Consider the following 26,342-nt stretch of genomic DNA (forward strand, 5'->3'; position numbering starts at 1 on the left):
AATCAAGCAATTAAAAATCAAATTAAAAATGCATTAAAATTCAATTTAATTTGGTCAAAACCTAAAATCTCTTCAAAACACCAAATAAATGGCCAAAATAATTTTCCTAGGTCAACCAAGGCCAAAGAACCTTAAACAAAAAATTTCATGATTTTTGAAAAGTCAGAAGTAATTTTAAACAATTAAAAATATGCATAAAAACATTTAATTCATGAAAAATATCAAAATTGATCCAAAAAATGATTTTAATTTAGGAAATGAAATAGAAAAATATATAAAGATTTTTGGTGAAAGTCTCATACTTTCGGAATTAAAAATGAAATTATTATGAATTAAACAAAATAAAGCAATTACATGAAAAATCAGAAAATACAAAAAAACAAGGGCCATCAGATCTCCCTCATTAATTGAGGTGGAAGATATGATGGCCAAGTGCGCGCTTTACACCATACACCTAAGTCAACACGTCATAGGGATGGTAGTCACATGAAGCGACCAAGATTAGAACATTTGAACAAGATCTGATGGTCATGAGGCGTGCCAACATACCACCGGAGCTAGGGCTCTAGTTTTCTTCTTCGGTGGATCTCACCGGACTAGTCCACTACCAACCAACACCAAAATGAAAAACTAGGACATGGATTTAAAGAAAAAATGCTCAGGAGCTCGAACCTGGCCTCATTTTTCTCTAATTCCAAGTATATGAAAAGATATAGGGATTTGAATTTTGAAGATCATGAATTGAGTTGCTTCAATTTGACCTCAAAGCAACTCAATATTCTTGCCTACATTGGTAGGACTTCATCCAACAAAAAATCATAAAGAATCTTGAAGAATTGAGGGAGAATCGAAGAGAGGAAATTCTGAAAAATTACCTTCGAGGGAGCTTCAAACTTGCTTGATCTTGATCCCAATTGTGCTTGGCTTTGTTTCAAAAGCTTGTAGGAAGTGATTAAGATCAAAAAATTTCTTGGACTCTTGGAGTTTAAATCTCAAAATAGAATGATATTTGAAACTCGATTTTCAAATGAAAACCTTCAAGATTATCCTTTAATGGTGAGGGTTTGGATTGCAGGTTCAAAGCTTGGGCATGAGGTCCTCTATTTAGAGCATGGTGGGTTATATTTATAGGCATTGCGATTCATTTCCACGCACTTCCACATTTTGCCAAATTTAGCAATTTTCATTGCATGCTTGAATGGGAGTGTGATGGGCCCATCAAGTGATGTATTCAGGTCAAAAATTGCTTGAGAATCATGTTGAAATCTTGTCATGTGGCCATGCATTTGAGTTTGAAATGTGAAGGTGAAAATCATCCAATTGGTCCCTTGAAAAGAACCCATGTGCAAGTCCTTAATTCTTTGGCCAAATGAGGTAATATTAGACTTTTTCTAAAGGTGAGAATAAGGGGAACAACTTTCATGTTGAACACTTTTCCATTTGATGCTTGGTCATGATAAATTTTGAGGTTGAAGTTTGGGAAATCAAACATATTTGAAAATTTTCTAAGTACCAAGTCAAATGTTCATTTCTTTAACCTTGAATAACTTTTTCTATGGACTTCAAATGGAAAAAGATCCTCCATCAAAGTTGTATCTATTTCAAACCTAGTCAATTTGGTCACAAATTTAACCTTATTTGGACTTGGCATGAAGGAGTTATGCATTTTAGAAGTTGAGGAAAATCAGTTGTTCAATAGTAATGGCCCAAAATGACCTATAATTTTTCCTCTTGGCACATGAATTTTCAAGTTGAATTTGAAATTTTTCCAAACATAAAAGTTGAAAAAGACATCTTGATTTTAATCATGAAACTTGGGAAGTTAACCTCCTTGAAATTCTAGTTAACAGACTTTCGATGTCACACGGGATGCTATGACATCCAATTCTGCGCAGACAAGAATTATGCATAACTTAAAATTAAGTGCAGTAAAACAACACAAGGAATTGTTTACCCAGTTCGATGTCACACACACCTACGTCTAGGGGCTACCAAGCCAGGGAGGAAATCCACTATTAGTAGTATTAATTCAAAGTTAAACTCCCCCGTTTACAACTCTTCACTTAATACCTACCCAATGCAATTTCAATCTTACACTAAGATCAGAGTTCCTACTCACTCGCCATCAATCACCTCAGTGATTACAACCTTTAATTAAGTTAAAGTTTATAGTGAAGTCACACTTCAAACAACTCTTGATTGTGCTTAACAACTTTAATCAAGATACACAACACTCACGCTTAAAAGCTTAGAGTGACACAACACTTACAACTCAATGAACACCCTAGTCCAATGCAATCATCTAGGTGATAATTGCTTGGCTCACAAAATACACCTAATACAAGACACACTTAAAAATACAGCAGTGAAGTATGATGGAACAATAAAATCTTCACGCCTCAAATCCCCGAGTTCTGAAAGAAGGATTGCCATCCTTTTATATTGCAGCACTTGGCCCTTGTACTTGTATTTCCTAAAATTAAGGTTAAGCAAGTTAACCTAATTTCCACATATTAGGGTACTAACAAATAGGCTATTTGTTAGGTTCATTAATTGTAGCTTAGTTGTTAGTTTCCTGGATTTTAGCTCAGCTGTTGGATTCCTGAAGAATTGCCTGAGAAAACTGCTGAAACAGAAAAACTAACCAACCTACAATATAGCATATGCTGTCAGGAATGAATGTCACAACATTCAGTTTGACGTCCAGATCATAGACCATATGCTAAGTTTGTTATTCTCCTGAAAACAGACTGTACAAAACATTGTACTGTAAAAGACCAACCGGTTTATACTTCAGTATCAGTTTACAGTAATAAATGTCAAAAAATCCAATTTGACATTTACAGAATGGGCCTTATGCCAGGTCTGCTATCCTCCTGATAAACAGACTAAGATACATGCTGAACTGTAGCAGAAAACCAACCTGCCTATTATTCAGCATATGCTGTCTATGATGAATGTCATAACATCCAGTTTGACATTCAGACAGTAGGCCTTATGCCATGTCTGTTATTCCCTTGATAAACAGACTGAAATTACATACTGAGTTATAGCAGACAACCAACTGTTCTATACCTCAGTACCTGCTGTCAGGAATGAATGTCATAACATCTAGTTTGACATTCTATAAAACTTGTATTCGCTAAACCTGCAGCATACAACTCAAGTATGTCATGACATTAGTCAATACATCAGAGTACATTTAGATGTTCTAATACAAAATGCAGCCAATCAAACATCTACAAACTCCCCCTTTGGCAATTTTTTGGCTAAAACAACTTGGCATCACAACAGAGTTCATAGCAGCGGAAAACACACATAGAGCAGGGAAAATAACCTAGGTAATACACTCAGAGCAGCAACACACTCACCACAGATAGAAGTTAAATAAAACTTCACATATCAGCACACATACAGAAGTTAAATAAAAACTTCTAACAGCAGCACACATACACTCATCACACATAGAAGTTAAATAAAAATTTCTAATAGCAGCACACATAAACACACTCACACTCATAGAAGTGGAACATCATGCAGCACAACCTCTGGATTAGAGGATCTTCAATATCTGTTTAATAACATAATCTGTTGTCCTGGGGCATCACATATGTTACTCCCCCTTTTTGTCAAAAATGTTGCCAAAGCAACACATAAATTGCAGACCAAAATAAACAGAATTACACACAAATGACAGAGTTACAAGAAATGATTTAATCATATTGACTTAGAGTCAGCCTCATCATCAGTGCCATCATCAGAACTGGCCTCCTCTTCACCCTCTACACTTTGCCTAGCAACTCCTTCTGTATCAACACCACCATCAGACATCTCCGAACTTATAATCAACTTTTCCAGAGTGAGCTTCCTTGCCGCTAGCTCTTTGCAAGTCTCTCTGAGTATGGCAATGACAACAACTTTATCTGGTTGATTGCCAACACTTGATGTCTCTCCTGTTGTCATGGCAATGTCAGGGACATGCTTACCCAAGAACAATTTATAATTGAAGGCCAACGGACTCTCTCTTCTTTTCACAAAGTCATTTTTTGTCAATATGTTTGGAAATTGATTCAACACAATGCCACATATGAGGGAAGGAAAGGCTATAGGCCCCTTCACACTGAAACTCCCAGCATGTTTCATGGTTTGATCAAAAATGTAGGTTCCATAGTCAAACTATGCTTTGGTACCAACATCATAGATGAACTTTCCAAGCATCACAGCCACAGTTGATTTGTGATTTGTGGGCACCCAGTTGGCAGCTCCAATTTTGTGTAGCATAGCATACTTCACACTGAGTTTGCTGGCCACCAACTTACCTTTAAGAGGCCACTTCCTGACTTGATTCGCAGTGATTACTTGACAGATTCTGTTGTCAGTCACTTTAAGCTCAGGTTGAGCTACATCAGGTCTTCCGAAATACAGGTTGATTACTGAGGGAGAGAAGTTCACACACTTGCCTCGCACATATACTTTTCTGAATTCTCTGGACTTTCCATCTGCACATTCCTCAGACACATTTACAATAAACTCCTTTACTAAAGTCTCATAGCACTTTGAGAGTTGAGTCACAGTTTTCATTAACCCTGCCTCTTGAATAAGGTCTACTATCTCCTTACACTCCAGGGCATTCTGAGCCAGTTCCCTCTCCAAGGCCAGCCTCTTGTGATAGACATACTTCCACCTGTTCACACTAGAAGCAAAATGGAATGACACGTTGTCAATAGGTACCTCAGGGACACTAGCTGCCAGCTTGCTAGTGGTTGGCTTCTTCTTTGACAGAGATGTTGTGACATCACATGGGACATCTGAGTCAGACTCCACAACAACAGACTTGGTCTTCATTTTCTTGGGCACTTCGTTGCTCCAAGATTTTGTTAGACCATGTCCTTTCCTCTTGAGGGAACTCTCTGTCACCTTAGAATTTGGGGAAGTTGATACATCAATCTTCCTCTTTGGGGACCTCTGCACCATTGTATTCTTTTCTCTCCTAGTCCTAACCCTTTTGGCTATGCTAGGAACAACAGAGGTCAATAACTCATCATCAGAAAACTCCTCTAGGTCTACGGTTTCAGTTGCACGCTTAGGGTTGTCACTGACATCCTGAGTGACATGGACTTCCTCACCCCCCACATTGTCTAAGGGTTTGTCAATTTTAGACCCCTCATGAGCATCAGTTTGCTCAGCATCGTCAGATACATTCTTTCTTAAGACGACTGCGTTTTCTTGACATGCAACATTATCAGGTATGATAGTGTTTAAGGGAACGGAGACCCTAGGAACCTTCTGATTACCAGATAGTATCCCAGTCACAATAGTTGCAATGACATTGTGCACATACCTAGAGCCTTCCCTGGTTTGTTCATCAAGTGAGATTGCTGAGGAGAATCCGGAGACCGTTTCTTTAGGTCTTCTTGCATGAGACGTATTTGCAGCGTCAGCCACAGGATCTTCCCGGTTAGGGTTGCAAGACTCAGAGCTGGAGGAATCAGACATGGTCATGTAGGAAGTTGAGTCGTATTGGTGCGACATGATGAATATCTCGGAGGAGAGTTGAACAGTTTCTTTGAGAGAAAGTTTGCAAGACTGAAAGTTGAGATGATGGAATAGGAAACGTTTGTTGCACGAGCAATGTCTATTCTTTGTTGACCAATCAGAGTGCACTGTCAATTGTTTAATAAGTTTACTTACTAAACAGTAAATAACTAACATCATTAGTTGCTATAATTTCTCAGAAGCACACATTCCCACTTTGTCCCTTAATTTGTCAATCTGAGTACCATCCAATGTCATGACATTCTGAGTGACATTGTACTCAGTCTGCATCTGGTTCATCCATACCAGTGGTGAACACCTACTACCAGGTGCTAGGTACTTGGCTTCTGTAGTGGACAATGATACACATTTCTATTTCTCCCTTGCTGTTACACCATTTTGACGATGTCTAATAGATGAGGGTAACCCATGGTTCTCAACCTGACATTTTCCACACCCTTTTCTTTCATCCATAAGCATATTTGGGATACCCCTACCTGCTTCCTTGGATATGATCTTCTTCATTCCTATTAAATGAGGTTGTCCAAGTCTTCCATGCCACAACTTCACTTCCTGCTCTTCCTTGGCTAAGGGGCACTTTGAGGAGTAGAGTGAGTCTTTAGATTCCCATAGATAACAATTATCTTTGGATCTGGATCCTCTCGTCACTTCCTGATTGCAACCATTCAACACCACACATCCTCCCTTAGTGAATTGCACATTGAACCCTTGGTCACATAGCTGGCTTATGCTTATGCGGTTCGCAGTTAGTCCTTTTACTAACAGCACATTACTCAGTTTTGGGACTCCAGGACAGTCCAGCTTACCAACACCTTTGATTTCTCCTTTAGCTCCATCACCAAATGTCACATGCCTGGTAGCATGAGGTTGTAGATCCACCAATAAGTTGCTCATCCCAGTCATATGTCTTGAGCAGCCACTATCAAAATACCAGTCTTGTCTGGTAGATGCCCTTGGAGATGTGAAAGCTAGTTTAGCAACCCATTGTTGTTTCTCAATGGGGATATTATGCTTAGATGCCTGCTTCTTAGGTCTGACTTGAGGTGTCAGATTAGCAACCCATTTTTGTTTCTTAATGGGGGCAGTATGTTTAGATGCCTTCAGCTTAGGTCTGACATGAGTGGTCTGGTTAGGATAACCATGCAGTCTGTAGCAGAAGGGTTTTATGTGACCAAATCTACCACAGTAGTGACATCTCCATCTCTGAAATTTCTACTTCTGATGGTTACTCATCCTGGTTCCCTGATGTTGAGACATCGGTTGTGACTTCAGCTTGAGTTTCTGAACTTCAGTTGAGGATTTCTTAGCAAAGCCTAAACCAGACATGGTTCCTGACTTCTGTCCCACCTTTAGAATCTCTTCCAAGGTGTCAGTTCCTTTATTCAGCATTCTGATGGATTTTGTCATTTGTTCTAGCTTCGATGTCAGCAAAGATATCTCACCATTCAGACCATCTATGACTGTCAGCTGCTTCTGTTTCTCAGCTTCCAGCTCTTTGATGAGCTTCTTCTGCTTTTCTCCTTGGATACACACTTCTGCACTTTTGACACATAGTTCTTTATATGAAGCAACAAGTTCATCAAAGGTAAGTTCATCTCCACTTGAGTCATCATCAGAGGCACATACACTAGTCAGAGCAGTGACATGTTTAGCTGATTCTCCTTCAGATTCACTCTCAGAATCTCCTTCGGACCAGGTGACAGATAGCCCTTTCTTTTGCATCTTGAGGAAGGTAGGGCATTCAGCTTTAATATGACCATAACCTTCACATCTATGGCACTGGATTCCCCTGCCTTGGGTGACCTTTTCTTCATATTTTGACCTTCTACTGATGTCAGATGAAGAGTTCTTGACATTAGGTTTACCCTGTTGATCAACCTTCTTTATGAACTTGTTGAATTGTCTTCCAAGCATGGCTATGGCTTCTGAGATCCTTTCATTCCCTCCAATGTTTCCTTCTTCTGAAACCTCTTAAGTATTTGATACAAAAGCTATGCTTTTGTTCTTCTTTTCAGCATCCTCACATAAGCCCATTTCAAAGGTTTGGAGTGAACCAATAAGCTCATCAACCTTCATATTGCTGATATCTTGAGCCTCTTCTATGCCTGTGACCTTCATGGCAAATCTCTTTGGCAATGATCTAAGAATCTTTCTTACAAGTTTCTCTTCAGCCATTTTCTCACCTAAGCCACCAGAAGTGTTGGCAATTTCAAGAATATTCATGTGGAAGTCATGAATAGTCTCATCCTCTTTCATCCTCAGATTTTCAAACTTGGTGGTCAGCATCTGAAGTTTAGACATTCTCACCTTGGAGGTACCTTCATGAGTTATCTTGAGGGTATCCCAAACTTCCTTAGCCAGCTCACAGTGATGCACCAGTCTGAAGATGTTCTTACTTATTCCATTGAACAATGCATTCAAGGCCTTAGAATTTCCAAGGGCTAATGCCTCTTGCTCCTTGTCCCACTCTTCTTCAGGAATTTGCATACTGACTCCATCTTTACCTGTCTTCGTTGGATGTTCCCATCCTTTGTTGATAGCTCTCCAGACTTTGCTATCTAGAGACCTCAAGAAGGCTATCTTACGAGGCTTCCAGTTATCATAGTTAGAACCATCCAGCATGGGTGGTCTATTTGAGTATCCTACATCCTTGTCCATGGTACTAGAAAGTAACTTCCCTAGATCTCACCCAGAAATTAACAGGCAGGGTGCCTGCTCTGATGCCAATTGAAATTCTAGTTAATAGACTTTCGATGTCACACGGGATGCTATGACATCCAATTCTGCGCAGACAAGAATTATGCAGAACTTAAAATTAAGTGCAGTAAAACAACACAAAGAATTGTTTACCCAGTTTGGTGTCACACACACCTACGTCTGGGGGCTACCAAGCCAGGGAGGAAATCCACTATTAGTAGTATTAATTCAAAGTTAAACTCCCCCGTTTACAACTCTTCACTTAATACCTACCCAATGCAATTTCAATCTTACACTAAGATCAGAGTTCCTACTCACTCCCCCTCAATCACCTCAGTGATTACAACCTTTAATTAAGTTAAAGTTTATAGTGAAGTCACACTTCAAACAACTCTTGATTGTGCTTAACAACTTTAATCAAGATACACAGCACTCACGCTTAAAAGCTTAGAGTGACACAACACTTACAACTCAATGAACACCCTAGTCCAATGCAATCATCTAGGTGATAATTGCTTGGCTCACAAGATACACCTAATACAAGACACACTTAAAAATACAGCAGTGAAGTATGATGGAACAAAAAAATCTTCACGCCTCAAATCCCCGAGTTCTAAAAGAAGGATTGCCATCCTTTTATATTACACAACTTGGGACTTGTACTTGAATTTCCTAAAATTAAGGTTAAGCAAGTTAACCTAATTTCCACATATTAGGGTACTAACAAATAGGTTATTTGTTAGGTTCATTAATTATAGCTTAGTTGTTAGTTTCCTGGATTTTAGCTCAGCTGTTGGATTCCTGAAGAATAGCCTGAGAAAACTGCTGAAACAGAAAAACTAACCAACCTACAATATAGCATATGCTGTCAGGAATGAATGTCACAACATTCAGTTTGACGTCCATATCATAGGCCATATGTTAAGTCTGTTATTCTCCTGAAAACAGACTGTACAAAACGCTGTACTGTAAAAGACCAACCGTTCTATACTTCAGTATCAGTTTACAGTAATAAATGTCAAAACATCCAATTTGACATTTACAGAATGGGCCTTATGCCACGTCTGTTATCCTCCTGATAAACAGACTAAGATACATGTTGAACTGTAGCAGAAAACCAACCTGCCTATTATTCAGCATATGCTGTCAATGATGAATGTCATAACATCCAGTTTGACATTCAGACAGTAGGCCTTATGCCAGGTCTGTTATTCCCTTGATAAACAGACTGAAATTACATACTGAGTTATAGCAGACAACCAACTGTTTTATACCTCAGTACCTGCTGTCAGGAATGAATGTCATAACATCTAGTTTGACATTTTGTAAATCCTATATTAGCTAAACTTGCAGCATACAACTCAAGTATGTCATGACATTAGTCAAGACATCAGAGTACAGTTAGATGTTCTAACACAAAATGCAGCCAATCAAACATCTACACTCCTAACTAGGGTTCAGACAAAATGACCTATATACTTCCACCACACAAAATGACTTTACAAGGAAAACTATCTATTGACTTCAACATGAAAGTGGTTTGTAATGTCATAAGGAGTAACGTTTATCTTAGAGTCATTTTAATATGACAAACATTGTAGGAGATAGGGTCTAGGGAACCCCAATTTTGACTAGTTGACTTTCTCTTGTCAACCACCATGAACCAACTTGCTAACTTGACATTATCTTGATATTTGGGACTCATGGAGGATCATATATGTGTAAGATGATGTAATATAAAGTATAACTTGAAATATTTGATCAAATGTTAAAGAAACTTGTTGAGGAAGTCACACAAGATACCCAGATGAATTAGGGTTTCCAAGGCAAACAAGCTTCAAAATCTTGATGAATTCTTGATCAAAATGATATGTGAAGACCATAAGGATCAATATATGATGTCTAGAGTCAATGTGAACCATATCTTGATTGATCTCCTTGCATTGAGGATCTTAAACCATAGATATGAGCTTGATGAAGCATAGGTGAGCACACACACTACCTACAAAAGCAACAAACTATACATTGACATATTTTTGGTATTTTGGTTAGTAAATAATGGAAAAAAAGTATGATAAAATAAAATGTGCTTGGTGATCTCTCCCAATGTATACCCAATGAATGAGGGGTAAGGAGAATGCCAAGGTGTGATCCCAAAGCCAATGCATATGATGAGATAGCATGAGGGATCTTATGGTCAAAATTAGGGTATTATAGCTGCCCCCATTTAAGGACATTCTAACTGAGGATGTGAAGGATAAAATCTTCTTATCAACTCAGTAGAATGGACTTAAATAACAACATATAGAAACGAATTTTGGTCCCTAAGAGACCTCATGATGCATATGATATGTAATGTTAAAAGTAAATTCCATGGGGAAAATGTTGCCACAAAGGAAAAGAATCCGGAGAAACTGAAAGTCCACAGGAGCATAATGCATTCCGTAAGGAAAACTCACTAGGGAGACAGAGACTCTAGGAGAAAAACAATTGTTCTTAGGGAAGGCTACGACTTAAAAACTGCAGGAGACACGAGGGGATTTTCCATGTAAATAAAATCAATGGAAGGACTCAGTCGGGGGTAAGGGAAAATCTGCGGGGGGAAACAGGTAGATCAGAACAAAGCTGGAATACCTGAATCAAACTCAACCGGGGAAGAAAGATCTTCAACACAGGAGTACCAAAAATATATTATCTATTACCGGTTATTGGGTAGGAAGATAATGTACTCTGACAGAGGGACATTCGTTACCGGTTGGGGTAAACATATCAAGGATGACTCGTTGAGAAGAATGAGGTGTATTCGTTACCGGTTACTAGGTAAGAACAACCTACTGGGGAAAAATATAAAATATGATTTACAACTATCGGTTACTGGGAAGAAGACCAAAGAGAGAATATTTGTCACCGACTAAAGTGAACATATCAAGGATAGACTCAGAGGAAGAATATTTGTAATCGGTTAGGATGAACATATCAAGGATAGACTGTCGGGGAGAAAATAGGACTTATATCTATCAGTTACTGGATAGAATACCAAAGAGAGAATATCTGTCACCGGTTAGGATGAACATATCAAGAATAGACTCAGCAGGGGAAAGCAGGATTTATAACTACCTGTTACTGAGCAGAAGACCGCAAAGGGGAGAAAATTCGTCTTCGGTTAATATGAACATATCAAGGATTAATTATGAGGGGAGAAATATGATTTATATCTACCTTTTTACTGGGTAGAATATCACAAAGGGAGAATATATGTCATCAGTTAAGATGAACATTTCAAGGATAGACTGCTTGGGGAAACGTGAAAACGAATCTGCTGGAGAAAGTAAAGAAAGTAAATTACTTCTATCGGGTATTGGGAGAAATTAAAATACTCAAAAATCGAGAGGAATATTACCATTTACTGGGTAATAGACTCTGAAGGGACCAAAATTATCTATCTATGTAAGAGCTAGAAAGAAACAATCATCAAAGACTCGACCCAATGAGGACATAACTCTAGGGGAGTGGTTCCAGCCAGATAATTGACTAGGGAGGAAACTGAAATAATAATCATCAATGAGGAAATAACTCAATGGGGAATGAGAAAGGTTAAACTCTTTCTGCTTAAGGGGTTGACACTCTACTATTGAAGGAGGACAAACACACCAAATCTGCATGGGGGAATAATATCACTAAAGTAGGGGATCATAAATAAGGAATCAAATGCAACAAAGATGCATAATAAAATATTTGATGTTGTGTTTTATGCATGAATATGTATGTATATGATTATGATTATGTTGACAAAATAACACAAAGGATACAAATGTCACAGATCTGAATCACCGCTGCAACACTCGGCTAATCTCAACAAGATGGAAACAAAAATTGGAGAAGAAATGTTGGGGATGAACATAAAATAATCTGGTTCTGAATAAATCAATCATGGCTGGGGAGAGAGAAAAGATCTGTTAAGGATTCAACTCTGCGGGAATTTTAGGTCAACATCATATCACATGGGAGACAACCTCGCAGGGTACCAAATCAAATACTGCTCAGAATCAACATTGCCGCATTTGAAGATGAACTACGTCAGGGAGAACAAGAGATAGAAATTTGTAGGGGATCTGAGCCAAACTGCTGAGGATGTGAGATAAAGCTCAACTGGGGAAAATGGTTTACAACAGGGACTGATCACCAGTTCAACTCTATTCGGGACAAATGATGAACTATTTGGAATTTATCAAACCAACTGTTAGGGGAATACCAACAAGGCTCCACATTGTCAAGACTTACTTGTTCTCGGATTACTGTTGATATTCCTTACTGAAATCAATTGCTTTTTAAAGTGGTTGCTTTTATAATTTAAGAGAGAATGATTTTTATTTATTAATTCATTTCAAAATTATCATCGTAAAAATTCAATTTTATTTAGCTGAAATAAATAAGAGTAGAAACAATTGGATAAAAAGCTCAACTTTATTTAATAGAATGGTAGTTTGTAAATGACAAGACTCCATAGATCTTTAAAAAAAGTTGAAAAATGGTAATTTACATGGAAAAGGGATACATTGACTACAATGACCACTACTCTCCCTACTGACTCTAACATCCACTATGCTCTTGGATTTGATTGTGAATGACGAATCATAACCAAATGACTTGCTCAAAACCACTCCAATGACAAGGACCAACCGAATGCAGTTACTTGCCATAATTCATAATTTTTGCCTAGATTTCCCCAAGGCAGGGTATTCAATCTAGCGGGATAAATTTTTTGTTTTCATGTCTCTAACTTTTGCCTGGATTGCCCTTTCGGGTTTTCAATCCACCGAGACGCTCATTTTTGCCTAAGCCTCCCTTTCGGATTTTCAACTTAGCGAGCTATTCTTTTCTTTTTAGGAGAAGTATTTTTTGACTGCATCGGCATTCACAAGACGAGTGAACTCTTCACCATCCATAGTTGTAAGAATCAAAGCACCACATGAAAAGGCTCTCTTAACAACATATGAGCCTTCATAATTAGGAGTCCATTTTCCCCTAGCACCAGGTTTTAAAGATAAAATCTTCTTGAGCACAAGGTCACCTTCTCTAAACACACGAGGCCTGACCTTCTTATCAAATACCTTCTTCATCCTTTGCTGATATAACTGACCATGACACATGGCAGTCAACCTCTTCTCTTCAATCAAATTCAACTGATCATATATGGTCTGACACCATTCAGCTTCAGTCAACTTGGCTTCCATTAAAACATGTAGTGATGTGATCTCAACCTCCACGGGGAACACAACTTCCATGCCATAAACGAGAGAGAAAGGGGTTGCCCATGTTGAAGTACGGACGGATGTACGGTACCCATGCAAAGCAAATGGGAGCATCTCATGTCAATCCTTGTATATGACAACCATCTTCTGAATGATCTTCTTGATGTTCTTGTTTGCAACTTCAACAATCCCATTCATCTTAGGTCTGTAGGGAGAAGAATTATGATGTCCAATTTTGAAGTCTTTGCAAAGAGCTTCCACCATATTGTTATTCAAGTTTGATCCATTATCAGTAATGATCTTACTTGGCATACCATAATGGCATATAATCTGATTCTTAATAAATCTTACAATAACTTGCTTAGTTACATTTGCATACAACGCCGCTTCAACCCACTTGTTGAAGTAATCAATAGCCACCAGAATAAAACGATGTTCGTTCGAAGCTTTAGGCTCAATCATACCAATCATATCAATTCCCCACATGGAGAATGGCTATGGAGAGGAAATGACATTCAACAGTGTCGGAGGAACATGAATCTTATCTGCATAAATTTGACACTTGTGGCATTTCTTCACAAACTTGCAACAGTCAGATTCCATTGTCAGCCAATAGTAATATGCTCTCAACACCTTCTTTACCATAACATGTCCATTGTAATGAGTACCAAAGGAACCTTCATGGACTTCAGTCATCAATAAGTTTTCTTTGTGTCTATCCACGCATCTGAGCATAACCATATCAAAGTTTCTCTTGTAAAACACATCACCATTCAGGTAGAAGTTGCCAGCTAATCTTCTCAAAGTCTTCTTATCTTTCAAAGATGCCTCAGGCGAGTAAATCTGACTTTGGAGGAAACACATGATATCAAAATACGACCACTTTTCATCTTTAACTTCTTCAACAATAAACACATGAGCTGGCCTATCAAGACGCATTATAGTCAAATTGGGAACTTCATTCCAAAATTTCACACCGATCATTGAAGCCAACGTTGCAAGAGCATATGCCATTCGGTTTTCATCTCGAGGAATATGATGAAACTCAACCTTTGTAAAGAAAGTTGAAATCATCCTCGCATAATCTCTATATGGTATCAAACCGGGTTGATTCGTCTCCCATTCACCATTGATCTGATTCACAACCAAAGATGAATCTCCATAGACGTCAAGATATTTTATTCTAAGATCAATGGCCTCTTCAAGCCCCATAATGCAAGCTTCATATTTAGCCATATTGTTTGTACACTTGAAAGTAAATCTAGTTGTGAATGGAAAATGAGTGCCTTGTGTAGCACCTCAAATTTGCACCCCACATTCATTCATTCATTTCATTTTTAGGTCATTAACATTTGACTGACATTACATTAACATTGCATAGTACATTGCATCTCATCAGTCAAGACTGGTATCAAGAGGATTCATCTATGCAAAAGGCAAGGCATTTCCATGATAAAAAAGGCCCTATGGTAGTTCTAGAGAGCTTACATGAATCAAGGTTCATTTTGAAGCAACTTGACCAGGTGTTAGAGGCTCAAAGTCCACAGTGCAGTTTCAGGTCATCTGGGGCCCATAAAAGTCAATTGTAAGTCAACTGAGGGCTAGGAGATGGAGAAATGGTTTGAGACACTTCATTCATGTCCCAAATAGGTTTATTCAACATGTCAAACATCTACCTTGAAGATTTTGAAGCCATATCAAAAGTTTCCCAAAATGGAAAGTGACCTGTAATTTCAAGTTTCCAAAAATGGCAAGTTTTTGGACCAACTCCAACTTGACTTTCCAACATCAAAGAAGCTTCAAATGAAATTTTGTCCAACATGAAAGTTGAATATCTTTCTCTCCCATTTCCAAAAAGTCCAAGATCATGAGCATCTGATGAATGGTTGAGAAGATATGATCAAATCATTGCCAAGTGTGCATGGAACTTCAAAAGGGCATAACTTTTGACTCATAACTCCAAATTGAGTGCTCCTTTTTGCAAAATTATTCTCATGACATGAACTTTCTAAATCTTTCATCACTTTGCATGAAAATTCATCATATAATCATTTGCTTATTCATGTGATTTTTGGAGGGAAAATCATGAATTCAAAATTGGTGCATCATATGAGTTTTTTAACCATTCCAACATGTTCATAATATGGTTTTAAGTGAAAATGCATGGCCATGGTTACTGTTCACGTGGGATTGCATGCATGGGGTGAAAAAACCAAATTTTGCATAACACCTCTTTTCTCATTAAAGTTTAATTAGCCAAGTCTAAGCATGATTAGGAAATGGATTAACATGTCATATAAATAGCTAATCATAACAGAATTTTCACAATTCACAATTCTAGATCTAGATCCAAAAATTTCCCTTCAAAATTTCTCTTCTTCCAAATTCAAAAATTCTTCAAAGCACACTTGATTTTTATTGCATATTTGTGTTCTCGGATCATTATTCAGTATAGATCAAGCCATTGATTGCAAAATTTGGTGAAGAATTGAGCACTTGAAGATCAAGAACATGATAATGGAGATTCAAATCTAAGCTAGATCCAAGCCATTCCAAGCTTCAATTTCAACTTCAGAAGTCATTACAAGGTTGATAGAAGGTATTTGGATGCTGCTGGACACTTGAATCTACCACTGCCATTGTTGAAGCTTCAAGAAGGTGTAATTTTCGAACCTCTTAATTACCTCTTTTATGCACATAATCTTGTAGAGTGTTTCATGGTGAGAATTCTGACATAAAATTCATTAAAAACGAACGTGTATTCATGGAGATATGATGATTTGAAAGCTTGGATCCATAACATGTTTTTCTTCGATTCTCTGGATTTAGGAGGAATTAGGCCAAAATAATTATAGATTCGGAACCTACAGGTCACAAGCTTTAAAATGATATAAGATTTTTGTGATTCTGGAGAAATTTTCGTGGTTGACACTGTTCACGCCACCGTCTTCATGAAGAAGACGGTGGTTTCCACCGCACCGGCCGCCGCTAGGAACAGTGCTCCAGCGCTTCTGCAAAACCTACGGCGCACGCTGAAACAACGCCGTTTCGTGTATCCAGGCCCTCCCTTCGAATCCCAGCGCCTGCGTTTCGCTTCTTTTTTTTTCATTTTAATTCCATAGCCTGAAACGACGTAGTTTAGGCCTTGTTCATCATTATTTCATTTTTTTTCAATTTTTATTTCATTTGCTCCATGAAGTTTAAAAAATCATAACTAATTGAATACAAGTCCAAATAATACCAGGTTTTTCCTACAGGATCCTTGAAATGTCTAGAATTTTATGATGCTGATTTTATGATTTTACCATTTCTGGATTTTGAATTGTGGATGATTGATTGAACATGTATGCTTTTGTGACCTTGCCTCATTCATCTTATCATAAAATGCTCATACATGATCCAAATGCCATGAAATTTTGCATGATGATTTTTAACATGTTGATGGACTTGTGTGATTTTATTTGGAATTTTTTAACATTGTCTTCACTGTTTGGGACACATGTACTTTAGGTGTGACAATTTGTGTCACACAATTGGATGTTGATCTTATGCATTTTCATTTCCTAGCCAATTGAGCTCCTCTGTTGCTGATTTTTGGTATGATGATTGTGTTTGATGTGTTGAATGCTCATAAAAATTTCCAGAATTGTTTGAGTCATTTCTGTTTTGATGTGGAATTTTGATTCATGATGATCCCTTGTGAGCTTTGAATTTGCCCTTGCCTTCTATTGCACATGAAGTGAACATGCTTAATGATTTGGATTTGTTCCTTTTTAGGACATGTTCTTGATTGAATAAACATGCTTTGTGTTGAGTTTTAGCCCCTGTTTTGGCTTTTTGCCCCACCTTTGACCCTAGCCTTTGAGCTAGTGGTTTGTTCTCATCTTTTAGACTTTGTGTTTCAGGTTCAAGCTTCTAGTCTTGATGGATGATGTTGATCTCATAAATTGAGATGCAAAATGATGTGTTTCACTAACATTTGCTGTTTTGTAGGTTCTTTGAATGATGAAACAATTTGAGTTGCTTGCCTCTTATGCCTTGTACTGTTTGTTTGTCTGTGAATAGTTTGTCTGAATACTATACTAATTGTTTGGTTGTTTACACAGGTACTTTAGCCGCTTTAACTCATTATTTGAGTTGTTTTGCATTGCTTGTGGTTGGCATACCACTTAGGTAAATCCCTACTCTTCATGTAGTCTAGAAGACCTGTCATGTTACTTTGGCAGGCACCTGTCTGAAGCCCTCCTTAAGAGGCAATGTTTGTGGTTGTTTATCTTTGTGCCTTGTACATTTAAAGACCTCCTAAGTGAAGAGGCATTGGCAGATAAAAAGGATGTGCAATCCATCCCCTACTATTCAGTTGTATCTTTCATCTTGCTCACATCATGTGTTGATGCACTTTGAATAAAAACCCAAAATCTTGTTGTGTCAGTCATTGTGGAATAGAGTCCCACATTCTGGACTCCCACACTTTCATTGATTCAAACTCTCCCAGGCCAGGGATAAGAGCCATGAGGTCTGACCCTCATTTCCCATTTCATCTGCTTCACCCTAACTCTCAATGTTAGGGTTAAGAGCACAAAACACCCATAACAGAACCAGCTTGTTTGTCGAGGTTGATATGACCCCTTGACTAAAGCCCAACCTTGTATGAGCCACTTGTTTGCATATAGTGTGTGTGCTTGCTCTCTTGTGCTGATGTTTGCTTACTTGATGTTTAGGCTAGCTTGCTTCCTGTGCGAGTTAGGATTAGAGACCTCAACACAGGGATCGTATGCATGACAACTTCTAGGCTCGAGTCGTAGTCTCCCTAGTAGTCTGTTATCTCCCTAGTCTCTGGTTAGGATAGAAGTTTTTTTCCCCTGTTAAGGGGAACTACGTCGCCCTGATCCTCATACCAGATGAGGTACGTAGGAAGGAGATGAGTTGATCTCTCCGGGCGCCCTTTTTCTTTTTCAACCCTTTTGTTTGTTTGGAGTCTGACGTAAGTCCATCGATTGGCATTTGGTTTCCCGTTCGTTTGTTTGTTTGTTTGTGCGGAGTCTAATGTAAGTCCAGCGATTGGCAGTCGGTTTCCTGTTTGTGTTTTATTTGGCATGCGTTAGCCGAGCTACGAGTGCTCTAATTCTTTCTCTGGTTGGAGAAGATACGTATGCACAGGATGCGACATCCTAGCGAGCACGTTTCCCGTCCCCCGAACTACGTCGACTCTGATGTTTGTGACTGACAAACTACGTAGGACCAGGATGCGACATCCTGCCGAGTTACCTTCTTCCGTCTTTCATCTGTGTTTCAGTCCAGTTTTGTGCATTCTTTGAGCAGTTATTCAGCAACCCTTCTCCTATTCTTTTGAGCGTGGATCCCGTCGAGTACGACGGATGCGTAGGGGTGCTAATACCTTCCCTTCGCATAACCGACTCCCGATCCTATCAATCTCTGGTCGTAAGACAATTTCCTTTCCAGGTTTACTTCGAGCGTTTCCTTTCCCTCTTTTGGGATAAATAACGCACGGTGGTGGCTCTGTGTCTTTTTCTCGTCGGTTTTTCGCGTAATGCGACAGCTGGCGACTCTGCTGGGGATGAAAGTGAGGTTGACCTCTTGCTGGTCCATCTTCCCTAAGCGAGTCAATCCTAGCGCTCTTTAGGGTAGTGTTGGTTGCTTTTACTGCTTTATTTATTGCATTCATGATGTGATTGTATATATGTGCATTATGTGTTTGCATGCATCATATTATCCTTGTGCTGGTTGTGTATCTGTTTCCCTGTTGGGTGGGATTCACAAGAGTTAAAAGGCCCAATACCCAGGCTATGAGTGAACTTTAGGACACCTAGGAATAGAGTGATTCATGGGAAGCGGGTGGTATGGTGCCACTTAGCGGAACATGGTATCACGAGCAGTTCAGATCCTGATGGGGTATTATCGTTGCATACATCTGGTGTGTACATGATGATATTCTTGAAAGGGTTGTTTATCCTGCGTTTCTCTTGTCCTTACCCTGGCCTAGACGACACCCGTGAGTGGGGCGGGAATGAATCATTTTTACGGGTACTGTTGGTGACCGTATCCTGTTGGTGACTCTTGGTTCCTGTTGGTGACTTGGTTCTGCAATATGGGTTCTAGATGACCTTGGGTTCCAGATGACTTTGGTCTGTGGTTTCCGGTTCCGAAGTCATGCCGAAGCTCCGATCCTGTGCCTTGTGATACACAGCCAGCCAGTCATAGTTGCATCATTCGCATCATAGCATGTTTATTTTCAAAAGAAAGTAACGCAAAAAAAATGATGAAAAATGAATGATGAAAAATGCAAAAAAGGAAAAAAGTTAACCCGCATACACATATCCTTTTCCAGGATCATTCATGATAAAACAGCATACGCATCATACGCATCATATACATATCATTCTTGCATTACAGGTGTTCTTGAACGAGATTTCTCACTCTGGTTCCTGTCCTAGGCAGGATTGCTGATCGTCGTCCGCACCGCTACACTACAAGACTGAATCAACAGAGAAGCATGGACCAAGTTCAAGCTGAGTTGGCAGAGATGAGGGCTAACATGGCCCAGTTTATGACCATGATGCAAGGGGTTGTGCAAGGACAAGAGGAGCTGCGAGCCTTAGCCCAGAGACAGGAAATTATGGTTCCACCGGTCAACCGTGCTTCACCAGAGGGGGTCCCTGTCAATGACAACGTTGCTGCTGCTACTATCCCCGTCAACAACTATGCTGTGGGTGATGAATTGAGGGGTATCAGGATCAACAGACAACCTATTGCTGCTGAGACTGTTAATGTTAGAGCAACCCGTGCTCCAGCTCGCCAGCCTGCTCCGTTGGTTGACAGACAGGAAGATATGTTTACTCTCCTCAGTGAGGATGATGAAGTTGTAAGGACTGAAGAGAGGGATAGAAAAGTTGATGCCCTTACTGAGAAGATATGTGCCATGGAGTGTCAGAACTCTTTGGGATTTGATGTTACCGATATGGGTTTGGTTGATGGGCTGAGGATCCCTTACAAATTCAAGGCGCCGTCCTTTGACAAATATAATGGCACTTCTTGTCCTCGCACTCATGTGCAGGCTTACTTCAGAAAGATTTCCGCATATACTGACGATGAGAAGATGTGGATATACTTTTTCCAGGACAGCTTGTCTGGAGCTTCCTTGGACTGGTACATGGACTTGAAGAGGGAGTCTGTTAGAAGCTGGAGAGATCTGGGTGAAGCCTTCTTGAGGCAGTACAAGCACAATATGGATATGGCTTCGAGCCAAAATCAGCTGCAGAGTTTGTGTCAGAAATCTGGTGAAAGCTTCAAAGAGTACGCCCAGAGGTGTCGTGAATTAGCTGCAAGAGTGCAACCTCCGATGTTGGAGAGGGAGCTGACTGATATGTTCATTGGAACCCTGCAGGGTGTGTTCATGGACCGTATGGGAAGTTGCCTATTTGGTAGCTTTTCAGATGTTGTAATCTGTGGAGAAAGAACGAAGAGTCTTATAAAAGCAGGAAAGATACAAGATCCTGGCTCTTCAAGTTCTCCGAGTTCTAAAAAGCCATCCTCTGGGGCACCCAGAAGGGGAGGGGGTGAAACAAACGCTGTGCACCATCGGAGGAAGGTGAACAGAGGACAGTACCGTCAAGTCGCTGCTGTGACTATTCCAATGACTCAACATCAACAACGTCGTCCTCAACAGCAGGCTTACCAGCCTCTCAATGGTAATCAAGCTAGTACGAGTAATGAGAGGAAGAAGATCACTTTTGATCCGATTCCTATGTCATACGCAGAACTGTATCCCTCTTTGATAAAGCGGAACTTGATTACTCCTAGAGACCCACCGGCTATACCCGTCAACCCTCGGTGGTGGTATAAGCCTGATCAACATTATGTGTATCATTCGGGTGCTCCTGGTCATGATGTGGACAACTGCTTTCAGTTGAAGAATAAGGTTCAAGACCTTATGAGATCAGGTATTCTGAGCTTTGAGGACTTAGGTCCCAATGGTAATCAAGCTTGAAGGCAACAAGTCCCGGGTTGGCGTTGGCTTGTCTTCTGAGGTCTTCAACGAAAAAAGGGTTGTTCAAGAGCAGAAGTTTTATCCACGTCAATCAGAGTGGGGAAGCTGCTGATGTAGAAGATACTGACATTTGTCATCCCTGGCGGGATCTGCCACAATTGGGTCGCTGTGGATGTTCTTACAGTCATTCATAAGTTAGAGTAATAATCACTTTGTTTAAAAACCCTTCTCCCATGCTAAAAGGAGAAGTGATGACATTGTTGGCAACATTGGTGCAATGATATTTTCATTCAAATAAATTCGTGTTAAAACATTTGTTTTTCCATTTGTTTTCCCTTTTCGCTTTTTGCATGAAATTGGTGATCACAAAAAACCCTAAAACCAAGAATAAAAGCAATCTTTTCATCTGCATAATGATTGCCTTGTTTGATTTCCAAAAAGCTTTCATATCAAAATCATTATGCAGGTTGATTCTAAAACCCATTGAACATAATGATCCAATGCCATCTCCCAATTTTGAATTCCCTGTATTCGAAGCAGAGGAAGATGATGTTGAAAGGATTCCTGACGAGATTTCCCGACTTCTGGAGCAAGAAAAGAAGATCACTCAGCTGCATCTCGAGAATCAGCAAAACAGTCCAACTGGGGCATTACAAATGTAATAAAAAAAAAGAAGAAAGAGGAGGGTGAAAAATCAAAATCAAAATCAAAAGAAAATCAAAAGAAAGAAAAAAGAAAGAAAGAAACAAAAGAAAAAATAGCACCCTCAAATCCCAAGTTGACTGATGCTGAATGGATTCAGAGTCGTTACGACCAAGTGAATCTGATCGAAAAGAAGAGATTAACTGCCATGTGTCATGGTTAGTTATATCAGCAGAGAATGAAGAAAGCATTCGATCAGAAGGTCAAGCCTCGTGTGTTCCGAGAAGGTGACCTTGTGCTTAAGAAAGTCTTGTCTTTCGCGCCCGATTCCAGGGGCAAGTGGACTCCAAACTATGAAGGTCCATATGTTATCAAGAGAGCCTTTTCAGGCGGTGCTTTGACACTTACAACAATGGACGGGGAGGATTTTACTCGTCCTGTGAATTCAGATGCAGTCAAGAAATACTTCGCCTAAAAAGCAGAATAACTCGCTAAGTCGAACACCCGAAAGGGCGACTTAGGCAAAAAGGAGCGTCTCGGTGGATTGAAAACCCGAAAGGGCGATCCAGGCAAAAGTTAGAGACATTGAAAAAAAGAATTTGCATCCCGCTAGATAGAGTACCTCACACTGGGGCAATCTAGGCAAAAATTAGGGATTTGGCAAGTAACTGCATCCTGACAAGACTGTGTTCTACATCTGTCATCCGCCAGGAAATTCTTGATTCGTCGTCGACTGAAGCTTCGAATACATCGAAATTCAGAATTGGTGGAGAAAAGGTCATTATGTTCAATGTAGCCCTCTCCAATATATATCACCGATTTCAAACTTGTACAGATCTATGGAGTCTTGCCATTTGCAGGCTACCATTCCATCAAATCAATTTGAGCTTTTACCCAATTATTTGCACTCTTATTTGTTTCAACTCAACAAATGTTTTGCATGTCTTAATTGATAAAGTATCATTGTTTTCAAAATAAACAAATCTTTCACAAAATTGTTCTTAAACAAAGTGAACATTCACGATGATGGAAGGATACTTAGGAGATCTGCAGTGCTCTCCCAAGGGTGGTATGATTCCCAACAGGGTAAGACTTTTGTTCATATCTCTGGCATAACTGGATCTTTTTCCTGTAGAACCTTTCACGGTTCCTCCTCAGCGAGGGTGCTCGGTGCAATGTTGTTTGAAGTTGTTCATCTTCATTTCCCCGGCAGGGCAACATTCTTCCTCCAAGCCCTATTAGCCCCTATTGTGGTTTTCATCCCCAGTAGAGTGCTGTTTGAGCCCTATGGTGGGTCATCCCCAGTAGGTTGCTGTTTGAACACGTTTGTGGGCCAGTTCCCAAACAGAGTATTGGTTGAAGACTTCAGCTTTCTTCTCTCCAGCAGAGCAGTCTTCTCCTCTCCCCAGCATGGGTGCTTTTCTGTGAAGATTCGGTATTTGGTGGATTGACATCCCGGTACTCCATCATTTCCTCGGATAGATCCCCAGCGGAGTAGTTGGCATGATGACCTTTATCAATGCCTATCTATCCCCACTAGAGATTTGGTTGCTTCTTGGTATCTTTCACCCCCAGCATGAGTTGTTGTTGTGGCAGTACCTGCCTGTGCTATGAACTCTTTTCTCCGGTTGTGACTGATGATCCCTCCGGCAGCCTCTTGTGGCCTTCCTCCCCTGTAGGATGGTATTGTAGCCTGATATCCCAGTCTCCGGCATATCTCTTTTGCTCTCGGGTGATCTTTTGGCTTTCCCTCTGGAAGGGTAGTACCGGGTGGTTGATTCCTGGACCTATGTGTGTTAGATATGTCTGTTTGTCAGCATTCATCATGCATAATGCATATACGCATAATCATAACATTCAGGTATTCATGTTGCATCTTTTGCCATATATCTGTTGATTGTTGTCTCCTGCTAATTGGTGATACAGATCTCCCTTGAAGATCTCCCCAAGCAGATGTTGGTGTGTCTGATCTCTCCATATAGAGTCAGCCCCTTAAGCAGAAAGTGTCTACCATTTCCTTCTGCACTCCCCACTGAGTTATATCCTCGTGGATGACGGTTGTTTCCGTTCCCTCCCTACACACATAACAGGATGGGTTTTCCCTATTGAGTTCTTTCCTCATTAGGATGAGTCTTGATTCATTTTACCTTTTTGGATCTGTAAGACCCCAATTTTGTCCCTAAGATCCCTCATGATATCATATCATATCATTGCATAGCCTCAAGGATCATTGGACACCTTGCTTCCTTCCCTGTGGGTGGGTTATCTTTTTGAGTGGTTCTTGATCACCAAGAATTCCTTGCATTTATATGTCATTGCTTTTCTTTTAATCACTAACCAAAAGTACAAAAATATGTCATCTAACCTTTGTCTTGCAGATGAAGCAATAACAGGTCAAACACATCAAAGGCATTCATTGAGCAATAGATGGTGGTCATTCTTGAGATTTGGACCCCACAATCATTCACAAGAGTTCATATGAATTATGATGTCATTTTGAAGCAAAATCCCAAGTGGTAGAGGCTTGAATCTCATCAGAACATTTTCAGGTCATTTGAAGACCTAGAAAGTCAACTGCAAAGTCAACTGTGGATTTGGAGGTGGGAAGTGATTGGAAATACTTCATTCATGTTCAAACAAGTCTCATTTGACATTTCAAACACTCACATTGAAGAATTTGAGGTCCAGTAAAAAATTTCCCAAAATAGAAAGTGACCCATAATTTGAGATTTCTAAAAATGGAAAGGTTTTGGACCACTTCAACTCAATTTTACATCATCAAAAAAGCTTCAAATGAAAATTTGTTGAACATGAAAGTTGTAGATCTTTCTCTCCCATTCCAAAAAGTCCAAGATCATGAATTTCTAATGTGTGGTTGAGGAGATATGATCCAATCATGGCAAAGTGTGCTTGAAACTTCAAATGGGCATAACTTTTGAACCAAGGCTCCAATTTTGGTGGTTCTTTTTACATTTTGTTCATCATGACATGCACTTTCCAAATATCTCACTACATGGCATGAATTTCACTTGCATGATCATATGCTCATTCATGAACATTTTTGAAGGAAAATTTCTAAAATCAATTTGGTTGATCATATGCATGAAATACCAATTCCAAAGTGTGCATGGGCCTTTTTTAAGTGGATTTGGGTCAGAGAAATGCACTGTTCACACATGCACCTCATGCATGAGGTGAAAACACCAATTTGTGCACACACCTTGCAACTTGCTAATCTCACTTAGCTTTGGCTTAAACATGTTTTCAGAATGATTAGCAAGGCATATATAATGATAATCACAACTGCATTTGGCATTAACAACAGTTTTCAGATATAGATCTCAAAATCAACCAAAATTTTCTCTCATTAAGAACTTGCAATTTTCTCACACAAAAGCATTTTCTCTTGTTGGAATCATGATCATGAAGCATTTCTGAGCAAGATTGGACGTGGACTTAGAGCAATTCGTGATATATTTGATCATACATGAAGCTTGAAGGTTCAATGGAGGTTTCAAAATCAACTGGATTCGAGCTTGTTTGAGCTTCAATTTTTCCATCAATCATCTCCACAAGCATTATAGAGGAGCTTTGGATCATTACCAGCCTTGGATAGTGCAGTTCAAAGGTTCTGCTCTTCAAGAGGTTAATCTTCGACCTCACTTAATCTCAAATTCATTATGATATTCATGTAGATCTTTGCTTGGTGATGATTCTGATATAAAAATTGAGTGAAATGGTGCATTATCCATGAAGTTATGCATGATTGAAAGTTTGATGTCCAATTTTATTTTCTTTGATCTGAGCTTGTTATGATGTTTTAGCGTGAATTGTGGTTTGATCTTTGATGTGCATGAAATGATGATTCGAATGGTGTAATTGATTTTGATTTCTGGAGTTTTTTTGGATTTTCTGGAATTTCGTTTGAAGTTCATCTTCATCTTCATCTTCAACCTATGAAGATCATGAGTTTTCCAGAATTGCTATGGATTAGCTACGAGTTCTTCATGAATTAGCTACGGTTTCTGCATTTTGCTACGAATTCTGGGCGCGCTAGGGCTTCATTTGAAACGGCACCGTTTTGGTGCTTAGCGCGCATATTTGAATTTGTGCCAGGTTCGATCCTGGCTGAGCGAACTTTTCAAATTGCCTTGCATTTTCACCTTTTCCCTCCCATTTGGCCATGC

This window comes from Lathyrus oleraceus, chromosome 3 (genome assembly GCF_024323335.1).
Source record: "Lathyrus oleraceus cultivar Zhongwan6 chromosome 3, CAAS_Psat_ZW6_1.0, whole genome shotgun sequence".
Taxonomy (NCBI): Eukaryota; Viridiplantae; Streptophyta; class Magnoliopsida; order Fabales; family Fabaceae; genus Lathyrus; species Lathyrus oleraceus.